The following is a 21,814-nucleotide window of genomic DNA, read 5'->3' as shown; positions in this document are numbered from 1 at the left end:
GTATTTTAGTGCTGAAAAGGAACTGAAGAGTATAAAAGAAAACGACTTAGATTAGTAAAAAAGAAAATACTTTGTCTGCTGTAGAAGAGATGTTACAGAGGTTTGCTTCTGTTATTTGTCACTAACAAAGATGAAACTTAACGGAACAGAAACATGCCATTTTCTTCTGAGTGCTGAACAACGTGCATAGCTTTCTCTAGGCAAAGAGGAGGCTTTTTTACACGTTTGTTTTCTGCAGAAGTAGTGTGTGCATAAAAGTAACAGTTTTACATGATAAATGCTTTGCATGGTTGCCAATACTCCTTTTAAAGAGAGAAAATGAGATATGCAGTACTCTGTTTCTTGCAAATAAATACACTTGGATTTTATTTATAATCTACAGGGAATCTCTTTTTATATTTTGTATGTGCAATGGAGAAATGGTCGTGGGTGCTGAATTTCAGGTGGAGAGAAGTTTCACTTTTACTGAGGTTAGCTAGAGACCAGATCACTGACTCGTCTGCATTAAGTGACTTTCTCTAAATTACTTGATTAAAATTCCTCTCTATTTTTTTTTTTTGTTTTAGAAAACACCCCACAACCGATCTAGCATTAACTTGTCACGATTATCTATTGCTGGTAGTTGTTTAAACGGCACTCTTTTCTCCTACCCCTCTGATTTCAGAGAGTATATTTCTTGCAGATTTTTTAAAAAGGAATAAGATTTAATATTCCTTTGGCATCCGCCATATTTATCATGCCTGTTGGAATTTGCAGTGAAAGTTAGGTCACAGAAGTAATCGCACACTCAGAGTTCAGTACAGTGCAGCACTGGTGTTGGGGTGGGTTGTTTGAAGCGGTGCGAGTTTCCTCAATGGACTTCAGCTGGAAGTAACAGGATACTGTGCATTAGCAGGCTGTCTTACAGTGCGCAAAGGTTGAGGTCTCCGTTTTATCCCCTCCTCCCCCCTCCACTTCAGTTGTCAGCATCTTCCAAAGGCTGGCAAATAAAGCCTGCTAAACTTCGGGAAAAGCCTAATGGATAACACTGTCTGTTCCCTTCCTCTGTCCCCCAAAAGTTAATTACCGAGCTTGGTTGGATTCCTCCTTGCCACCCTGACATCTGACTGCTGCTAATTCACTGATTAATCTCATTAACATGATTAGAGCAGGATTTGGAGTTGGCTGCCATTGTTCTGCAGGCAGCGCTGTGCAGCCCGGGCGCCGGCCACCCCAGCCCGGCGCGGGCCGTTCAGCACCGGGAGCTGTCCGCAGCCCGCGGCCCCGCGCCGCCGCACCCCCCCGCCCCGGCCCCGGCACTCCCTGCGGGCACAGCGGGAGCGGCGCTGCGCCGGCCCGCGGGGCGATGCGAGCAGGGCTGTGGCAGCGCATAGGACCTCTGCCTCTAAATACTGCTCCCGTTCTTTTACAAGGTGTCTTGGCGTGCGTTTTGTTTGGTCGCAGAGATCCTCGGGGCACTGCTGTTTAAACAGCACTTCCCTGCAGTCGGGCAACTTAACTCTCAGAACGCGGGGGACATTACAGGTGTTGCCATACTTAGCCAGACTTTCCCTTCCCAGTCAAAGAGCGCTTTGTTGAGCTAAGTGCTTTCTTTTGTCTTTTTTTTTCTTTTTCTTTCTTGTGCAAATAAACAACGTACCCATCTCACCTCCTCAACATTACGTTTGCCCTCACCACCAGCACAACTGTGCCTGGGGTCTTTCCTGCGTCTGCCCTGCAAATCCTTCCGCTCCCCCCACCCCCCTCCTCCCCCCGTTTTCCGGAGTTCGACAATAGGAAGCATTTTATCGACCGAAACTTGATCTGGAAGATCTTTTTGAGGTTTTACTATATACATAAATGACTTTTGCAGTTTTCAGTTGCAACAGTGTTTTATATTCAAGTTTGCAGGTTAGACGGTTTGAACTCAGGCTAGGAATAACTTCTTTAAAATAAGGCACTTGACACAGCATCAGGGCATGGTCTGCTCTGCCCTGTTTGGTATTTTGACTTTTATTGTCTTGAAGTTGCATTGTTATCATTTAATAGCTGCCAATCGCACATGCGCAGTAACTTTTTTTTTTTTTTCCTTCTTCTCTTTAATAGCTCCTCTTTCATTTGTATTCTTTACGAGCATGACCCTGTACTGGAAACTGAAGCCACACATTAAACTCTATTGTGTGAGCAATTTGCCAGGACGAGCAGTGAACTCCTGCAAATCACTAAATTAAAAATACTTCTAAGACAGAGTGTCCTGCTGAGGAAAAGGTGTGATCTGTTAAAGAACACAGTACATTTTAAAAAGATTTGAGTATAGTAGATGTCAGTGAAAACTCTGCAGCCATTGCAATCTATGGACAAATAACAATTTACATTCAAAACTGCACTGAAACCGAAAAAGCCTGTTGCCTTTTTTTTTACTATAGCTTTGACTTCCACATAGTTTTTCAGTCACTGATACCATACTCTCAATAGGGTTTCTTATTTTCTTTTCATTTCCTTTTCTTCAAGTTTCTTTCTCACCCAAAATCAAAAGCCCACTGAGTAAAGTATTGTCTCCTTAACTGCCTTGGAGAACTATACGTTTAAAGGATGTATAAAATAGGAGTGTATAGGAACAGGTTTTAACAGTGACAGCCACAATATGCAGGCCAATTAAGGCTGCTCGTTAGCGGGTATATTCTTGTAATACTCCTGTCAAGCTGAAATTGTACTCCCTTATTGACAGTAGTGGGTTCGTCTGATGCTTGAATTCTGCTTTCTGTGTTTGCCTAATGTTTCAAGTCTCGTTAAAAACTGCTACCAGCGGGAAAGCGCAAGAAATGGAAGGTTTTCCAGAATACTTTACCTGAAATTTGCTAACCTGGCTAATGTAACCTTCAGGAAAAATACTGTGCTCTCATTAACGCTGCTTAAACATGACCTGCATCTCCTTTTCCCCATGGATAATGCGCGTTGACGAGACACAGGCTGGGGGAGGGAGAATCCAACCCACAACATTAAACCCATACCCTAACGTCTTGTGGAGGATAATTAGGCCAATGAATCACCAGTCTCCCAATTTTATTATATTTTTTTTTTACACACTGGTCTTTTTGTAATTGTTTCTAATTTATGCCCCCCTCCCTTAACTCTCACCAACACAGGATTTATATACGTTCTGCCCCCATTAAAGCAAGTGTTGGTTTTGTCTTCAGTGGGAGAAGCACCAGGCCGTTCCTTTGTGCCATCCCCAAGGCTGGACGTGATGATGAGGGCTTTTTCCCCAGCTAAATCACCTTTTACAAGTCTGAAAACACCTGCCAATGACGTGTATGCCACATAGTCGCCTTCACTGTCTTACTAAGGCTAGCCAGGATCCACTGTAAGGAGGTTAGCTTTAATAGAGGAAAAAGACAAGCCCTGATTTGTGAAACGCGAATGCAGCTATCCAAAGATTCTCTGCATGTAAACCCTAAGTTAGGAAAGGACGAGATCCATTTGGGGGGTGCCGATACCCCTACACGCTCACAGAGGGACCGGTTCGTCCCCAGGTGTACCTGTGCTTCTCTGGCTACATCCATTTGGGTGGAAAAATCCCAGGCTGACATGCCCTCCCTCGCTGCGGCGCAGACACGGTAGCTCTCTTTCCCGCTGCGAGGACGCTCCTCTCCCTCCCCGCAGACCAGACCCGCTCGCCCCGCCCTGAGCGGCCTCCTCCGCGCCCCCCACCCGCACCTGCGGCCCGGCCGCGCCGCTCTCCCGAGGGCTCCGCGCCTCGGCCTCGGGGGAGCCCAGCGAACGCGGGGAGATGTAATCAGAGATGACAGAGAAAAATCAAGGGGGAAAAAAAAGGAAAAAAAAAAAACCAAATCCAAAACCAAAAAACACCGAACCACGAGCGAGGTGGATATGGGGGGCGGGGGAAGAGACACGTAAGTCCCTGTTTTGCTTTCTGAGGGAAACACTGCGTTTTCCACCAAAAGCATGGAAGTCGTGAGGGCTTTGCTATTGTTAGTCCCGACTTCAGCAGGCTCTCTGAATCCCTGTGGCGAGCTTCCCTCCCAAAAGCTCCCCTCTCCTGCCGTCGGGGTGCAGCTGTGGAGCTCCTGTGATGGCTCGGGATGCAGAGGGCTGGTACGCGAGGGGGGGCTCGCCCTGCCTCCAGCCCGCAGTGTGTGTGGTTCCTGGCAGGGCTGGTGGGGAGGGAACGGTAACCTCTGCGGTACACGGCATGTCTGGTCTCCACCCGTCAGGCAGCGGGCTCGGGGGGGATTACCTCCCAGGGCTGGAGGAGGGTGTTCCCTGTGACTTTTGGGTCAGGTTCCCCCGCCTCGGTGGCGGCCAGCGGGGTCTGCCCGCGGGTTGCCCGCACCGAGCCCCGCCGCGCAAGGGGGAGGAGGGAGAGAGGAGGAGGGATGCGGGGCGGAGGGGGCTGCAGCAGCACAATGGCAATGAGGCGGGCAGCACGCGTGTGTGCAGGGAGAGCGCGGACTGTGGCTGTGCGCTGGCCAGGGTCCTTCCATTCCGTGCGGAGCCGCCGGGCGGGCGGGAGGTTCGGCGCTGCCGGGGCGTGCGGGGCGTGCGGAGCAGTGCCCGTGCCCGTGCCCGTTCCAGTGCGGGGGGTGCTGCGCCCCCGCGGGAGGATCGCAGCCCGTCACGCTGCTGCCGAAATGACATTTCGGGGACGGGTTTAAAGGAAGTGGCTCCCCGCTGTCAGGGCGCTCCCGTCGCAGGGGCGTCCGGCTGCCCGGGGGCGAGCCCGGAGGGAGGCTGCCCGCGGGAGGGGGGCGCCGGCGGAAACCTCCGCAACAGCATGGTGAGGCGGTGAGGTGCCTCTTCCCAGTTATTGTCTGCGTGACACGTTTAGTAACGCGGTCCCTGTGTAAGCGGAGGCAGCGGGAGTCACAGGATCCACTTCAAACTGCTAGGGAAAAGGCTGTCAAGGGGCACATGCAGATCTGGCCCTCTCTGCGAGCGAGCCCTTGTTTATGTTTGGGCTGTTGGTCACATAATGCTGAGCCGCTCAGGTCGCTAATGGTGGAATGCTGCTGATATTCTCCCTTGGTAATAGTTCATTTCTTTTGTTTCAAAGGGGCGAAGATGGTGTGAGCAGGTAAAATAAGCGAGGTTTCAACACCCAGATGAATTAACTCCATAAACCCTGGAGTGGTACCCCAGCTTCAAAACAGTAATGGTTTTCAATCATTATTTTATTTTAAAGACACATTTAGAGGTCTAGTTATAGGTTTGTGGGTTTTTTTCTTTCTTTCTTTTTTTGTGGGGGGGGGCGAGAAGGGGGTTGTTCTACAACGGAGGCACCATTTTACGCCGGCAGCCGCGGCAGAGGAGTATTTTTCGCGGTCTGCTCTCCGGGGCGGCTGCGGCGTTTTATGTTTCCCCTCTATTCGGTGGAATACAGCGCCGCCGGGAGCCCGGCCCGGGGTGCCGGGGAGGGCGCGGAGCGCGGCCCCAGCCCTGCCCGCCTCCCGCCGCGCCGGCGGGGCTGGGCCTGCAGCTGCGGCCGCCGCGGGGCCGGCAACTTGGATGCGCGTCGCGGTGCTTAAAGGATGCGGACTGAGGCGGGGTAAGTCAGCGGTCTGCTACGGACGCTGTTCTGCGGCAGTAATGTGGTCTCTGAGGGAACGCGGGCTTGATGCATGCTGCGCTGCCGAGGCTTCCTCACGCCCGTCGCCTCTCTGCTGCTCTTAAATGGAGGTTACAGCTGATCCGTCAGCCACAGAGCTGCACGCATGCCCATCTTCTCGGCGTTCAGTGGTGGCAACGTATTAATTTCTGCCTTCGACTTCAGGCCCGTTGGTTTCCTGTCTGAAAGCATTATTACTTTTGTCCATGTGGCATAATAATTAGCATACAGATGAGAAGGGATCCTGCCTCTGAGCCTCAGTCGCAGGAGAAGATGTGCAGTGGAAAGTTGATTGGATGAATGGAGAACAAATGGTGGGCGTTCAAAAGCATTAGGAGAGTTTTGTTGTCGTGGAGCAGGTTTGTCAGTTCTCTGGTTGAATCTCGTAAGATGGAAGGCAGGGCGGCTGGTGCCGAGGAGACGACTGCTTGACAGACTGTGGCCTACTTGAAGGTGCACGTTTGGACTGCATGCGTAGATAATTCGTTTGGACTACTTTGGTTTGCAATTCTACGGCTTTCCCTTTGCTATTCCCTCCAGGTAAATATGTCCTTTTGTCACGATTGTTGTTTGCAGGGCACTTTGCTGTTGTTCACAAAGTGATGGAAAGTTCAACTCTTTGGGCAGTTAACAAAGGAATAGCTGGGATTTGTGTTTCTCCTCTTCTCCCACCGCAGCTCCTTAACACATCCTCCTGTGCATAGAGCTGGAGGAGGCTGAGCAGCTCAGGGCTCGATCCTGCTCCCCTGAAGTCAGCGGGGAGTTTGGCATTGCTTCTACTGAAAACGGGATCGAGTTCTCAGTGGTTGTTGTTTTAATCACGACTGCTGGAAATGTCAGATTTCTGCTTCCTATTTTCTAGAACAATGTGGGCAGACCTGTAAAATTAGCAACTACTGTTTCAATGAAAGCCCAGATGTGATTAGTTTTGATTGGTGTGGTGTGCATTTTCTTGGCTGAAAGGAAAAAAAATGCTTATTTAACACAAACTCACTAGTAATGCTAAAACCTGAAGTTACTGATTGACAAATTACTAGTGGTTCTTTCAGCTCCAAATGCCTGTTATATACGTGTCCTTATAAAGGCTTCTTTATTGAAAGAAGAAAATAAACAAGCTGTCTTTGAATTATATATTTTTTTGCCAGATGATAACACTGAGTCAGACTGGAATCCCACTTCTTGAACAGAGCATCCATTGATAGGCATTTCTTATATAATTCTGATGCTGTGTATAAAATATGGAGGGCTTCATTTAGTTACCTTTACCTTTTTTTTCATGTGGTCATTTAGGAATATTTTGTCCAATTTTAATGATTCTTAATCTCCTTTAAAATGGTGATTTTCATTTTAAGTGACCTAATTTTAAAACTGCAGTGAAGGTTGGGGTTAAGTAGAAATTATTACCCTTTAATTGTCTTTACATAGTTCTTGTGACTATTGTAGAACAGTTTAATGAATGATTTACTTAAATTTGAGAGGTGTGGAGTTTTTGTTACCTTTAATTGTGCTGTTTTGGAGAACAACAGCACACAGTTCCAAACCGTATTTAGATTTTATCTGTCTCCTTTCTTTTTTTTAATTGACATTTCAGTGTTGTGTGGTAGCTTATTTTCAAAAATTACCAAACAAATAAAAGTCTTTGTCATGTCACTCTGCAAACAGACAAAAAAAGATAATATTGGAACAAACTGTTAACCCTTAGTGGACAGTCAGCAGGTACTCCTGATGATTTATCAAGGTTCTTCAAGTTTGAAATGATAAGGTTAAACTTGGTTGCTGTGCTGTAGTCTGAATATGTATGTTCATACTTGTTTGCAGTGTGACACATTTAAAAACAATTGAGATGGCAACATAACACTCCTAACATTGCAAATACAGGCTGATGTAAGACTATGCAATAAACCAGGGTTTTCACTAGGAAAAAAATAATGATTATATTTTTCTAAAAACTACATTGATTTATCAAGTGAAACAAAGAGAAGAGTAAATAATTACGATGAGTAAATGCAGAATTCGGTGTATTTTAAACTAATCTAAGACTAGGTTCAATTTTGTATGTATTTTACAGCCTGAACTTTCTGAGAGTGAATGTTCCTTTTTTCTCCCGATTATTTTAACCAGCAAGGGCAATAGTTAAATACTAAACATTTGCATTGGTTTCTTTGTTTTAGATTCAAATACCCAGATATATGCCCACATTTTTAGAAAGGACATCAGTTATATTGTAGTAGTTCTTAGTTCATAGTATGACTTTGTTGTTTTACTCTACAGTTTTGTATCTTACATATTATAGAATTGAGCAACTGTGTGTTTGGAGACAAAGACAATTAAGAAAGAAAAGGAGCTACTTCAGTGTATTATTTCTCCTGATCTGTTAAGGACCATTTTTGAGGGTCTCCCCCCCCCATTCTTTTCTATTTTGTTTAATTTTTGTGTTGAGGAGATAAGTCATGCAAATGAGTGTTTTGGTTACATACACATCCATACATACACATATGCGGCACTTTATTAGCTGGGCATAGAAACTTTGCCATATAAAGAGCAAACAAGATGCTGTTCTGAAAACTGTTCTTCTGCACCAGTCAGGCTTTTATGTGGACTCCAAAAGAATGAAAATATAATTCCCATCCATCAGCACTGCCTTGGGAAATCAGCATGGGCATTTCTTTTTAAGTGCATTGCACAAGCACATTTATAAAACAAAGTTCTCTGTGTTAGAACCTATTTCATGATGAACTCTGAACAGATATTATTTTGTCGAAGATTCAGTGGTGGAAAAGTACTTTCATATTAAATACATATGCAACTTATGGAAACACTGAATTTAATATCAGTTTCCCTGGACTTGATAGATGTTTGCGTCATGTTGATCAACTTTCGATAAAGATGTGAAGTTGTTGACAGTGTAGTACAAGAAAACTTTATGGTTGTAGATTGCTTATTGACCTTTTCTTTCTCATAATAGGAGTGATGAGAAATCTTAATAAGAGTATCAATGGTGTTTTAAACAGAAAGGCAGCTGGATTTCTATGGAATGAAAATGGGTGCAGACCAAATAGCATCACCTTCTCCACATATCCTAGATTAAAAAATCACAAGGAGAGCAAATCAAAGATTTTGTAGGCTGTTGACAAAGATTATCTCTTTAGAATCCTTCACAGTATTTTGCTTTCATTAGAAGCACCCTGCCTGTTTTAGCCATAGAGGAAAAAGCAGCAAAATGTAATGAAACTGAAATGAAGAGGGAATGTCTTGTGTTGAGGGGGGGGAGTGGGATGTGGACACAGACAGACAAAAACCACGATAGGATTTTTGATCCCTTAAAAGGGATCATACTTTTTGTCAGGAAAACAGTAAACATTATTAGATCAGATTTAAAATCTGATCTCAGATTAGATTTGCCATGTATTTACTATTTAAATATGTTTGCATGGAAGCTGCAGATGTGGAACACAGTTACCGAGCAAGGAAACTAGCCAACTTGGTCGTGGAAATAACTAAGGCTGCAGGGCGCCCCATAGGGATCCATCAAATCAGGTCTGGTATAGAACTGTCTGGTAGGCTGTAAACATTAAGAAATCAATGTTGCGTCTGCCAGTCGACCCTTTGGTTTGCTGAAAGTCCCACCTGCCTAATGCATCTGGGCAATTGGTTTCAGAAATCAGTTTCCTTCATGTTAAATTGTATGTATCTTGAGGGTTCATCATAACCAAATTGATTACAGCTCTGCACCAGGCAAACCCGTAAACATCTGTAGGATCACAGATTTTCAACCAAACCAGCACTTGGGGTCTATTATTTTGTGAAGTATTGAAAGTCTACATCTCTCATACCTTATGTCAGCATGGCATTTTTTAATCAGAAAGTTGATTAAAAAGGGCACAGTGTACTATGGGTGTATGTTCACTTGGCATAACTTCAGCTGCTTCAGTCTGAATCCGGAAAGTGCTGTCCATCCCTAGGTGCAGTGGTGAAGAGAATCAGTGCAAAGCAGAGATTTTTTTGCAGATCATTTTCGTGATGTGTTTTAAGAAGGCTGCTCTGTTGTTTCTACTTTGCATGAGCCGGCTGCTGACCCCAAAGGAAAGACAGCAAAGAGTTTTGTATCAGGCTTGTTATGTCTTTTTATAGAGTGATAGGCCAAACATATTCATGCGGCTCCAGTGAAATCAAAAGAAAACATCTCCACACTCACCCATGTTTTTGTAATTAATAAGACTGTTTTCAGGCAGAATGTAAGGGACAGTATAGTAACCATTAAAAAGGGTCAGAGCTCACTAAATGGCTAATTTTTTCCAGTGTCTCTGGTGATATTTCACATTCCACCCCTCCCACCCCCCAGCAGAAACGGTGATACATACTTGGAAGATTTACTGCCACAATATTTATATTATGTATCAATAGCTTGCTTTATTTTTTCCAAGGGAAATTCCCTTTTCTCCTTCTGTCTCTAGCCAATACTGAGGATATTACCAAGGGAATAAAATTTTATGCCTAATTTTAGTGCTCCTCTGCCTAATGTGGTGTGAATAAGTACCATGTTACAGCATTTAACCTAGTCCACCTTCGTCACTTCCTGAGCAGTTCCTCAGTTCAAATAAAATAGTAAAAATACAGAAAGAGAAAATATCCAAGGTTTGTTGTGAGGATAAACTGTAGGGAGTACTTTTTCTTTCTCGTGGAGTAGATGCTCTGGCATTCCTTCCAGTGCTGCAGCAGGGCATTCTCTTGCATAAGGAATACTCTTGAAAGGGGTTCCCCAGGCCTCTTGTGATACTGTGAGTCAGTGGCTCATCCCTGTATTTCTTATCTCCTTCCCCAGAATTAGTTGTTAAATCAAATGTCTTGATTTTCAGCACTGGTGATTTATTTTAGTTACATTTTTAGAGATTCTTCTGTTGTTGAAGAAGAAAAGGCCAATGTTTAAATGTGAAACTATGTTTCTATCAGCTTCAGGTACATTGTGGCTGTCATGTCCTATGCATGAATATTCAGGATTGTTTTTTGGGTGTATACGTATTTAGGAAGAAATAAAGCTGTTATGTCATAGAAAATGATAAGGTTGAGTGTAGGGCTTTTTCTGTGTGTCTTTATAGTGCTTTTGGCATGTCTAAGACAAGTTGTTATGAATTTGAAATGGTATTTCTGCAGTGTCTTGGTTATACAGTGTAGTTTGGTTTAAAAATCCACAAAACCAAACTCCTTGGGCTTGGAGTTGATACTACAAAGGAATGCCTGTGTTTTTTCAGCACATACACACACAGAGTCCATTGCGGGTCTTGCTAGGAAACACCCAGAGTTTATGCAGGTCAAATTAAACTGTCTTCACACACAGAAAAAGTTGTCTGTTCCAACAGTGGTGAGATGCCTGCACAGGTAGTATGTTACTTATTTACTGAGAGAAATAAATTTACTAAATTCGTCACGAATTTCATAATCTGCTGACCCTTCGGCTGCGACCAGTCAACTCCCAATCTCAAACTCCAGTCTTCATCAAACTTAAGGTTTCATCACTTTCTGTGATGAAAAAACATTTTTCTCAACTTTAAGAAACTGCATATTTAGATGTACCTGAAGTTAGGGACATTACTCTGTGTGGAGTTACTGGACCTCCATATTCTGGACAATTGTAGTGTACTTCAGTCCTCAGGGATACTAGTTGCAGGCCAGGCTGCAGAATTCTCACGAGAACTAAGGTGATTTTTGGACATTGCAAGTAAAAGATGCAGAGGCTGTGATGAGAGGAATGAGTAACCATGTCACGGCAGGGAAAAAGAATCAAACATTTGACTAAAAAGAAGCTGCCAGTGGTAAAACTGAGGTTCTATTGACCGATATACAGAATTTGATGCTAAAGAAAATTAGAACTCCATGGCCATTGGACATATGACTTCAAACAAGAGAAGAAAAAAAACATCAGAAATGGATATGGACAACAAGATTATTGAGAAGGGGTACACAGAGGAGTCAGGAGGCATACTTGGATGGATGTCAGGAGTACTTCATGAACTCAAAGACCAGCTGGAAAAGCAAAGGAAGCTCAGGTAGGTTTATTTTCATGTGCTACTTCTGCTAGTCTGGTTTTTCTCTTTATTTATATATTTTTATTTTTAAACTTTCTTCCAGAGCCCTAAGAACTCATCCCTTCTCTTCAGTTCTTCCATCCCTCTCTTAGAATAGTGTCTAATTATAAAGGGATAGGAAACAAGGAAAATGCCTTTCAAATAGCCAGTTTATTTTAACAACAGTCCTATATGCTCTGTCAGTCATAAGTAATAATTAAAAAAAGATAGACTAGATGACAGCCAGTATTCATAAATGTGCACAAAATGTTCATAAATATATGTGGACATGTAGAATTTCTGTGACTAAATATCAATTCTTTGCATGCAAGGGCAAACCCAACTGCATTGAAACAGGTACCTTATTATGCCATTAAAACGGAGGGGAAACTTAGGCCTTTGCAAGCAGTCTTGTAACCAGTAACCAAAACCGTGTTTTCTGTGAATAAAACGTAGACATGTAGTATCAACCTTCATACATGCAGTCCCTTGCTTTCTGAGAGGAAACTAAATGCAAAACATTTTTTTTTTTTTTTTTTATTATTCAGGGAAAGAAAGACATTTTGTTGTTGGTTCAGAGAACCTGCTCACTGATTTAAACAATAGTAGTTATCCATTTCCATTCGTGGATTTTCAGGGTGATCTTTGCATGAACATCCCCTTTTACCTTCAGGACACCATCAGCATTTTCCAGCATGTATTCTTTAAACTTTGAGAGTGAATGTTGAGGAAGGCCTGTTTTACTTCTCCTTTTACAATGTGTTACTGCCTCACCTTTGTCAGCCCTGGAGAAGTGCTTGTTGCAAAAAGGCTGGTAACGTGTCTGGGTGAACTCCAGCTGCTCTGAAGAACCTTCTCAGGAGTTTCTGCACTTTATGAACAGATTATTGCCTCTTCAGTCATAGTTTCTGCCATGTTTTTACAGCTGGTATATGTGGTAGTCCATATCCTGTATGCCAGCTTTTCAAAAGGTGGTAGGCTTAAAGTAGCCATCATTGACAGACTCTCTAAACTTCCCACCATGAGGCTGACCCATTTCATATTTTATGAGAAAAAATGTATGTGGGAAAGGATGGAGATTTTTATCTATGACCTTTCCAATCTAACAATGCCTTTTTTTGTTGTTGTTGCTTATCAGTGACCTTGGCTGAGGAGCAGATGATGATTAGAAGAAAGAAAAGAAAAGGGTAGATCTTTTCCATAGGTCTGTTTGGCCTTTGCGACACAGCACGCTGGAGAAAAGGCACACTTGAATAGTTCACCTTGAAGACTGAGCATCCTGATTTAGCAACTGTGCAAAGCAGTATGGAGCAAAACACCCAGTCATTTCACTGCAGCAGCTACTGTGCTTCATAGACAGCTCTGCAGAGTGGGTCTCAGCTCATACACCATGTTTCTTTACCTCCCACCAAGAGCCAGCACAGATTGCCACAGTGTTAATTCCAGCCACCTCCAGTGGAAAACAAGGGCCTGTGGTAAGAGTGCACCTATGTTAATGAGTTATGCACCCTGCACTTCTTGTCATTTTATATGATGTTGTTTGTTACAGTTAATAAATTCTTATTTTGTGAAAAATGTAAGGTATTTGTTCTGTTTAAAATACTGATACGGAACACCCTTTTCCTATACCTGCACTTCCTGCCAAATTCAATAAAATGGGCTTAACCTGGAATTCAGTTTTTTAGGAGCATAAGTATAGCTTACTCAAATAGGAGAACAAGCAGATTCAAAGCAATATTGCTAGTAACACATATCAGAGTATGGTTCTGAAGCATCCAGACACTGTATTCAGATTGACTCCTGTAATTGCCATTTTGTGTTCAGAATCACCATTCTTTCTACTCTCAGTGAAAGCATCTTCATTTTTGTTTTTAGAGTTGTTTTCAATTTATCAAATGTACACCAGAAGCCACTGAGCAATTGCTGCATCTTTGTTTCCAGATGCTGGGTAAATCACTTCAGAAACTAGGAAAAAAAGGATAGAGCAGCTTTTTGAGAATTACAGTTAGTATAGTAACTGTATCGTTATAAATACTGTGGTCTTAGAAACTGTCTTTGCATTACTGTATTGCAGAAGGATTCCTAAAGATGTGAGCTCTACATAGGTTTCATCATTTCACAGAAGTTAGTGAGCCGTCATCACTTCATGCAGCTACTCAGAAGTCTCACTTGTAATTATGTGCTTGAAAGTTAAGAGAAGCTGAAATGGGATACCTTGCTTACCAATTTTCTCGCTTTCCTACACTTGGCAAGAGTCACAATTCTTACACTTTCATAATAATCATGTTCACTGTAGATCTGTCAACACCAAGTTGATGAACACTGGTAGCATCAGGGTTTACAGGTTCCCAGAGCCAGTATGCCACTAGTTTCTCAGTGTATAAAGGCTTTTTATTTTGAGGCATTTCCATTGAAAGGTTGATATAAACTCAGCACACAATTACAGGAACTGGTATTCCAATCGCCTGTATCTTAAATCTTTGCTTCTGCTATTCAACATGCTCGATTTATACCATGGCTGTTCCAATGGCTAAATATCATGAGTCTAACTGTGCTTAACCAGTTGAGGAATACTTCTTGGCAGATTGTATTTTCTGCCTCCATTACCTACTTCTCATTTTTCTTTCTGTTTGAAAAATCTGCTAATAAAATTAAAACTCTGCACAAACAGGGAAAACAGATACTACCCTATGAAAGAGACGTAAGAACTCCACTGATTTGTTACATATATGTTTCTAATGTTGTTTTGGACTGAGTATGGAAAACCAAAAGCATGAAAAGGGGGAAATAAAGGAAGAACCAGCGGCTCTCAAAAAAACTCAAGAAGTACAAAGAAAACAGGAATTGGAGGAAGCTGAGCCTAAGTTCTTAAAATTGCTTAGGCAGAGGTTTGGGGTCCCACAGTGCATTGCTAAGTACTTCCCCTTAAAATGTCTGCAAATTACAGCAACTCTCCTGAATTCCAAAATGCTTGTGTCTAGTAGAGTCATTTATGGGGAACACTGTATTTGTATGGGCCTTCATTAAATGCCTCTATAGAGTTCAAGGAGCAACTGGATGACTCTCTAATTCATATGGTTTAATTTTAGGTAGTCCTATGAGGTTCAGGGAGTTGGACTCAGTGATCCTTACGTGTCCCTTCCAACTTGAGCTATTCTGTAATTCTGTGATTCCAGATAGCACGAGTCCTAGAAAAACTGCATTCCCAAGAGCTGTTGAGTGGCACAACTGTTACTGGGAAAGGCTTCTACTGTAGTCTGGTTTTTAAAGTAATTGACTGTAAGACAAATAGAGGCCTTTTGTTACCCATATGTAGTATTTTGATGTAAGGAAGCAAGCAAGTCAGGAGATTCCACCTGTCCCTTGTTTTTGAAGAGAAAAAAAATTCGGGGACTGGAAACTGAGAAAGCAGAATCAGTAGCTTTCCTGACAACTTGGTTGTTTGTACATATTATGACTTTTCGTATATGAGAATTACAGATTTCAGATCAAACCTTAACATTTTTAAAGAAGAAATTTTGACCTTACTGTTAACTGTAACCCTAAAATGACTAAAAAATGTCTCAGTTAGTGTTCACACATACACTTAACTGTTATTTTTCTGCTGAAACATCAAAATGTTAAAGCCATGGTAACAGCAAAAAGAATTTGCCAGACAGCTATATTAGTACAAGGAGACAATACATTTGCATGGCTACGTTTACAGAGCCAGTGGCCTAATCCTGTTCCACTGAAGTCACTGAGAATTTCTTCAGGGGAAAAATGCATTTTATATGAGTTTCTAGGTTTTTCAGCTGTTAACTTACTTTTCCACTACAGCTTTCAAAGCAGTTCAATTTAAAATATAATTATTAGCCCATGCTTTATCAATTAAATTCTTGATTGCTTTATCATTTTGCCCAAAGGCCTGAACACTGAATTTGAGTTTGGCATGTCATTTCTGTGACTAGTTTCTTGATCAACCATTACCTTGGTTGTGGTAAGCTTAAAAACAATCTTCCCCAAGAGGTATCACACCCGTGACATCAGCTAAGAAGTGTTTTACTGTTCTCTCCAGAGGCAGGTTGCTGCTCCTGTTTACAGGTAGACTGAAACACTAATGATCAAAACAGTGTTAAATTGAGAGGCATAGGATATTTGTAATCATTTGTGGGAATATCCTCTCTGCTTCTGGAAAATAATCTTTTAAATATATTCAGCTCTTGCCTCTTCATCTTCCTTGAAGCTTTTTTGCTTGCCTTTAGTCATATAATTTTAGTCATATAATTAAAAAAATCTGGTTGTAAATGAGGAGCATACAACTGTTTTAAGTACATAAACTCTTATATGCATCATACAAGACAGTAGATAAGTTTGAATGCATTGCTGCAAATCTTGAGAACCAACTACATTATATATTTATTGCAGATATCTGCCAGAAACATTGGGAGGAATCTTATGCTTTAGAAAACAAGATGTCTGCTTATGGATAGAGCATAGCAGAATGTAATCCCAATTTTTGTATGACATACTCACCTGGGCACTCATATTAAACTACAAAGGTCTATTTGTCTGCTGCCTGTAGGTTAAACTTGAGTCAGAGATCAAGTTCACTACTTAAATGAACTTCTGCGACAAAATAAACCCCATATTCACTAAAACTGGAGAAGTTTTTTAGTTCTTGTTATAAAAACCTGTAAGTAGGACAATAATAGAAAAAAAACCCCCAAAACCCCAAACCAGTATTTCTCCTTCCGGAGTGAAATAGTTTGGGTTTCTATTAGAAACAGCTTTTTTAATACTTCATTAACTTAAGTCACAAAACAAACTACATTTAAATCCAAAATACTTTGGTTAAATCAGATCATAGAATCATAGAATAGTTTGGCTTGGAAGGGACCTTCAAAGGTCATCTAGTCCAACCTCCCTGCAGTGAGCAGGGACATCTTCAACTAGATCAGGTTGATCAGAACCATATCCTCATATGACTTTACTACTGTTTGATTTGCCAGGCATCTCATTTTAAAATAACAAGAGTGAATAAGTTAACCTCATATGTCTGAGGTTAGCTCCTTGTATGAGGAGCTGAAATTGGAAAGATTTATGTGGTACCATCTCCTACAAGTTTAGTTAGTGGAACTGAGGTCCACATACCCCTAAAAGCCTAAGCAGCTTGTTTTTCCAAGTGCTCAGCGGGCACTGCTTGAAAGTCTTATGCCTCTGGTTAAGAGACATGAGAGGAAGGGGATTCTCCCGACATTGGGCTTCAGCACTGGGGCCTGCATGGTCAAAAAATTGTTTTCAACAAAATAGCTGTAATCACTTGAGGTTCATTTACAGTTGTAGAGATTCCCGGTGTGTCACTGGATGGCAGAGATATAGAAAATAGATTTGGATACACCTCATTGCTTGTGTAGCATGGTGCAACTTCTTTTGCCTCGTGAAATGCTTTTGCGAATTACAGTAGCTTTGTGTGTAAAGTAGGTGTACACTGCTTTGGAGTACACTGTTTTCCTGATCCTTTTACCATTTTTGCCCTTTTTTTTGATCTTAGTAACTGTTATTGCATCTTTTCTAATACAAAAAAGACATTTTGCAAATTGTCAGTGTGGCTTGAGAGCAGATCTGCAAGTGTTAGCTCTAGCGTTTCTAACCAGTCTACTCACTAATTTTAGAGGCATTTTTTTTTTCTTTAAACCATTACTATGGGCCAGCAAGGAAAAGAAAGTGAGGAGAGAAAAAAGAACAGGCTCCCCTTGATGGTGGTAAATAGCATGATGTTTTTTAGATCCGTGACAGAAGGGATTTCGGATTGATGGTATCACTCAAGAAGTAAGGAGAGAAGGAGTAACAAGAGTAGAGGTGTTAGATGAGTCTTTACTAGCCTTTGCCTGGGTGGAGGGGTGTGAGCCCATTTTCATTCCACTCAGTGAGTTTTTCTTTGCTGTCTCTTTTCTGTCGTCTACTTTTTTGTCAGTGAGCCAGTAAGAGTATGTCTCCATTAGAATGGTCAAGTATGGGTGCAGGGTGTGCAAATATACCTGAGGTAGCTTTAATCACTCATTTTGTGCTGGAATAGCTGTAGAAGGTGCAAAGTAGTTGAGAAGATCCTCAGTTGTTTTGTTGTTCGTTTGTTTTATTTTCTTGAAAAACTAGTAACAGTCTGGAGCTCTTTTTGAAATTTTATGAGGCTGAGAGGCTTACCACGATAAGCAGTCCAGTTGGTTGAATAAAGCATAATTCATGTTTCCCTCCTGTTGTGTGTTTTGCAAGTGGGCTTTTTTGAAAGCAAGTTGATTATTAAGTGCCTGAGATAGTATGTTATGACAAAGTGACATAAAACATTTGTACCTAATGTGCCTTAATGAAATGTTAAAACTGTATGCTAATCGAAGAATTAAAAAAGTGTGGAAGTAACAGTGTTTTATTTGATGACAAAAATAAACCAATATTTGTGACAGTCCTTGTAGTTTACAGCTCATCCAAGAGTGTATTTTGATATAGAGATCATATTGCATATAATTTACAGGATTGTAGAAAAATTGGATTGGAAAGGATATCTTGAGGTCTGGTCCAATCCTCTTTTCAGAGGGGTTCAAATCAGTATACAGCCATGATAAAGTCCAAAGTTCAGTCTGCACAGTAGCGTGCAAATATTGTGGAAGCACATGAGAGGTTGTGAGAGGAAAAAAAGTGTATTTAAATCAGGTTCTCTGACTCTATTTAAATGTGATGGTAGAGTATGCTGCTATAGCTATACTGAGTTCACCTGATACTGCCATGTACAGGTAATTTTATTTCTGGCATCTCCACATGTCACTGGGAATAGAAACATCCCTAGAGGCAAGAGCCATCTCTTCTGTTGGATCAGGTGGTGAAAGGGAATCCACAACATCTGCACAGGTCAGAAGGGTGGGAGGAGAATGCAAGCTGGAGGCCAGTGTCACTGAAAAATATCTTTTAAAAACCCCTCTACCTACTTTCTTTGTTCTGAAATATCATTTGGGAAAGGAAATTCCATTTTTAATCATAGAAACACAGTTCTATTGCAAGTTAGAAAAAATACAGTAGGCATCAGTTCAACATCAGTTGAAAGATACCATGGTTGGCTAAATAGGCCCTTCCCATTTTAAGTTTTTTTCATAGAATCACAGAAATTAAAGTGAAAAGTGTGAAAAAAAGACATGATGTCCAGAGGAGTGAGACAAAACAGGGAGACATTCACTTCAGTAAACACAAGTTAGAAACAAAACTGGGGCAGAACAGTTCAGATTGTTTGATTGTTTAGTAAATCTTTATTTAGTATTAAGGAATACATTGGTTTTAATATAAGTAGTGACACTGTGGAATAATGAAAACAAGTAATTTTTATATTTCCACAACAAAATGTCATGCTGTTCTGTCTCCTGCTTACCTTTATGCTAGTTGGTGTTGACCCTGAGCATTGCTGGATTCGTGGATCAGAGACGATACTGAGCTTCCTGATACAAAAAATAAAATGGAAAAAAATAAGATTCTATTATTTCCTTTGCTGTGCATAGGACACAGATGGGTTCATGTTGCTTTAGAGATACAAAAATCCCCACCTTGGACACAGCTAGGACATTAAGGATCAAACTCAACTCTTTGCAGCACTAGTGTAAAGTAAGCGTGTCCAGTGATTTTACTGGCTCTTTTGAAAGTATCCAGCTATTGCTGCAAGAAGAAGAATGTGAATACCTTGGACAGGACTGCAGGCCTGGCAGAATGTCAGGTGTAAACACAGACTAGGGCTACAAATGTTAATTACAAATAAAAAATATAATAATAATTTAAATTAAAAATAAAAATTTGGGAGGTCATCTTAAGCAGAGCTTCTTTCACAAAAAGCTCTACTTTTTTATAGCAGGGATTTCGGCACATTTTTAAGTTCAAAATACTCTTAGGTTTGACATGATTTAGCAGTCTATAGAATCTTCACTCACCTTTAAGGTTTTGATGTTTTTTCACACATGCAGTGACATCTGTTTTGCACTTGTAGTCAAAATGAGATTGTTCTCAGCGATGTCAAGAAGAGATAAAGACAGAGTCATAGGGGATAGTGAGATCTGGAATCATTTGAAGCTGTATTTTAAGGCTCTATGACTGACAAAGCAGATGAGCTTTCTCTACAGGGACCATCTTTTTTCTTGTGTTATTTTACAGCACTTAGCACAAGGTGTTCAGTTGCATGACTTGGTCTACTAGCAAGAATAACATAGGCATGTTAGACATCCTGTAGAGACAAGACTGCTATTTTATTGTGAGTCAAGGTCAGCTCGGGTGAAAAATATGGTGCCAATTTATCTGGCTAACATGTGGGAAATAGAGCTTAAACCTTGTCTCTCACTCTGCATTTCAGAGTGAAACATTCATGGGGCAGTGTTTTAAAAAAGCAAACAACAGAATTACTCTCCGTCTTCTCCCTATCAGTAACTACAAAGCCAAAACCAGCAGGTTGGTTTGTGTATAGTTATAGATGTTGTATAGTCATCTTGTATATTGATGCCAGACCACTGACCTGTGCATCATCAGTCATGTTTTCCATCATCATGTTTAAGAGAAGAATCAGGCCCAATGTTGGAAAGATGAGATACACTGTTATAACTGCAGGTGAGACACAATTCCCATTTGCCTCAAAAGCAAGTATGTAAGTGATCCTGAGCAGGGGATTGCTGAAGATAAGCTATTTCAAAAGAGAACATCTTTTTGATGTACAGTGTACTGCATTCTGAAGACTCAGTGTACTTTCATCACTCCAGACAATTTCAGTGGTAATCATCTTTTGATTTTTGTAATGTATGGGTGTGGAACTCTGTGGCAAGCTGGAAATTCAGCAGAAGTGTTAGTTAATTATAAAATTCCTGAATATATGATTTTTCTAAAAATATTCTTGAAATTAAAGTATAGGAATATGTCAGTCTCTGTAGTTAGAAGCTATGGTTGTTATTCAGTCTTGGAATGAGTGACACTGTTTGTTTCTTGCACCCTAAGGAAAACTGTGGGGTTGCTCAGTTTTATAGATAAGTGGTATAGGGAAAAAAAAAAAAAAAAGGATTTTATCTTAAAAAGCAAAAAAAAAAAGAAAAAAAAAGAAAAAATCTTTCTAGTAATGAGGTAATACAATCTCATTTATTTGATCTTCCTTTGGGACAGGGGGATGGGCTAGGTGACCTTTTGAGGTCCTGTTTCCTGTGATTGCATAGCTGCAGAAGAAAACCAGAGAAATATAAATAGAAAAAGCAATGCAAGGAAGTGAAACTGAAGGATTTGGCTATTGAATGAGGCTGATCCTGTCTTTCGATAAGTGCAGAGCAGGTGGAGACTAGCTAGCTGCTGCAGATACAGGTAATGATCTGCTCAGAGCAGTGTGGAACTTTGTGTTGACTCATCAAGGTGCAAAGTGAAAAAAGGCTAAGCTCTGATTAATTTAAGCTTTGGCTTAGGAAGTCAAACACCTCTCTTAGGAAGTTTCTTAGGAAGGCAAACACTTTTGAGAACCAAGGGAATTTTGTAGGGAACAATAATGCTGTGAGAATACGAGTCAAATTGTAATAAAAATATATGCAAAGTTGTACATATCTGGCAGAATTACTTGCATCTGGTAGCTGTGATAGTCTAGGACTATCACAATGGACAATTTTAGAGGGAAGGGTAGCTGTCTTTCATTATTTGTTTACTCTGGCTAATATATTTGGAAAATAGACAAGTCTGAAAATCAAAGCTCTTCTTTGATTCAGAATTGAAAGGTTCTCTTCTCTCTCGCAAGTTAAAGGAAGCAGCTGTGGTCTGAAAGCATGAGAATTTTAAGCATGGTGCAATGGTCTCCCTGAGTCAACTTTCACATAAATACTAGAGCTGCTTACAGTCATTGGGATTTATTGGCTGTTTGATGTTTGTATTTTGGTAGTGCTTAGGGTATCAGCCAATTTCGGGCTTACGGGGAGGGTCCTCAAATATGGTAAGTAAATGTCCTCTTTCCTAGTTCGCACTCAAGGGATGTGGGCTGGAACTGTGAGTCTCTGGGGACTGATCCTGCTGCTGCTTTCAATTGCAGCAAAGGATGATAATTTTCTTACATCCACTATCTACAGTGGGAATTTAAAGATCCAAAAGTGAGATATATCCAGCACCTATACATGTTTGCAGT

General features: G+C 41.3%; 1 protein-coding gene across 18 annotated transcripts in view; it reads left to right on the top strand.

The window, feature by feature from the left end:
• MYT1L (myelin transcription factor 1 like) overlaps window positions 1-21,814 on the top strand; it is a 301,101-nt gene that overhangs the window by 3,106 nt on the left and 276,181 nt on the right. For 3 of the 18 annotated variants that reach the window (XM_030489658.1, XM_030489659.1, XM_030489645.1), the window contains exon 1: window positions 5,280-6,145. The exons of 5 other annotated variants lie outside the window; for them this stretch is intronic. The gene's annotated coding sequence lies outside the window, so the exon portion shown is untranslated. Of the gene's footprint in view, window positions 1-3,921; window positions 4,096-4,738; window positions 6,146-21,814 lie in introns of those variants that run through there. 10 more of the 18 variants (XM_030489664.1, XM_030489663.1, XM_030489653.1 and 7 more) reach the window with 9 other exon arrangements.

This window comes from Strigops habroptila, chromosome 6 (assembly GCF_004027225.2).
Source record: "Strigops habroptila isolate Jane chromosome 6, bStrHab1.2.pri, whole genome shotgun sequence".
NCBI lineage: Eukaryota > Metazoa > Chordata > Aves > Psittaciformes > Psittacidae > Strigops > Strigops habroptila.
Note: the sequence above shows the minus strand (reverse complement) of the source record. Positions and strands in the feature narration are given on the sequence as shown.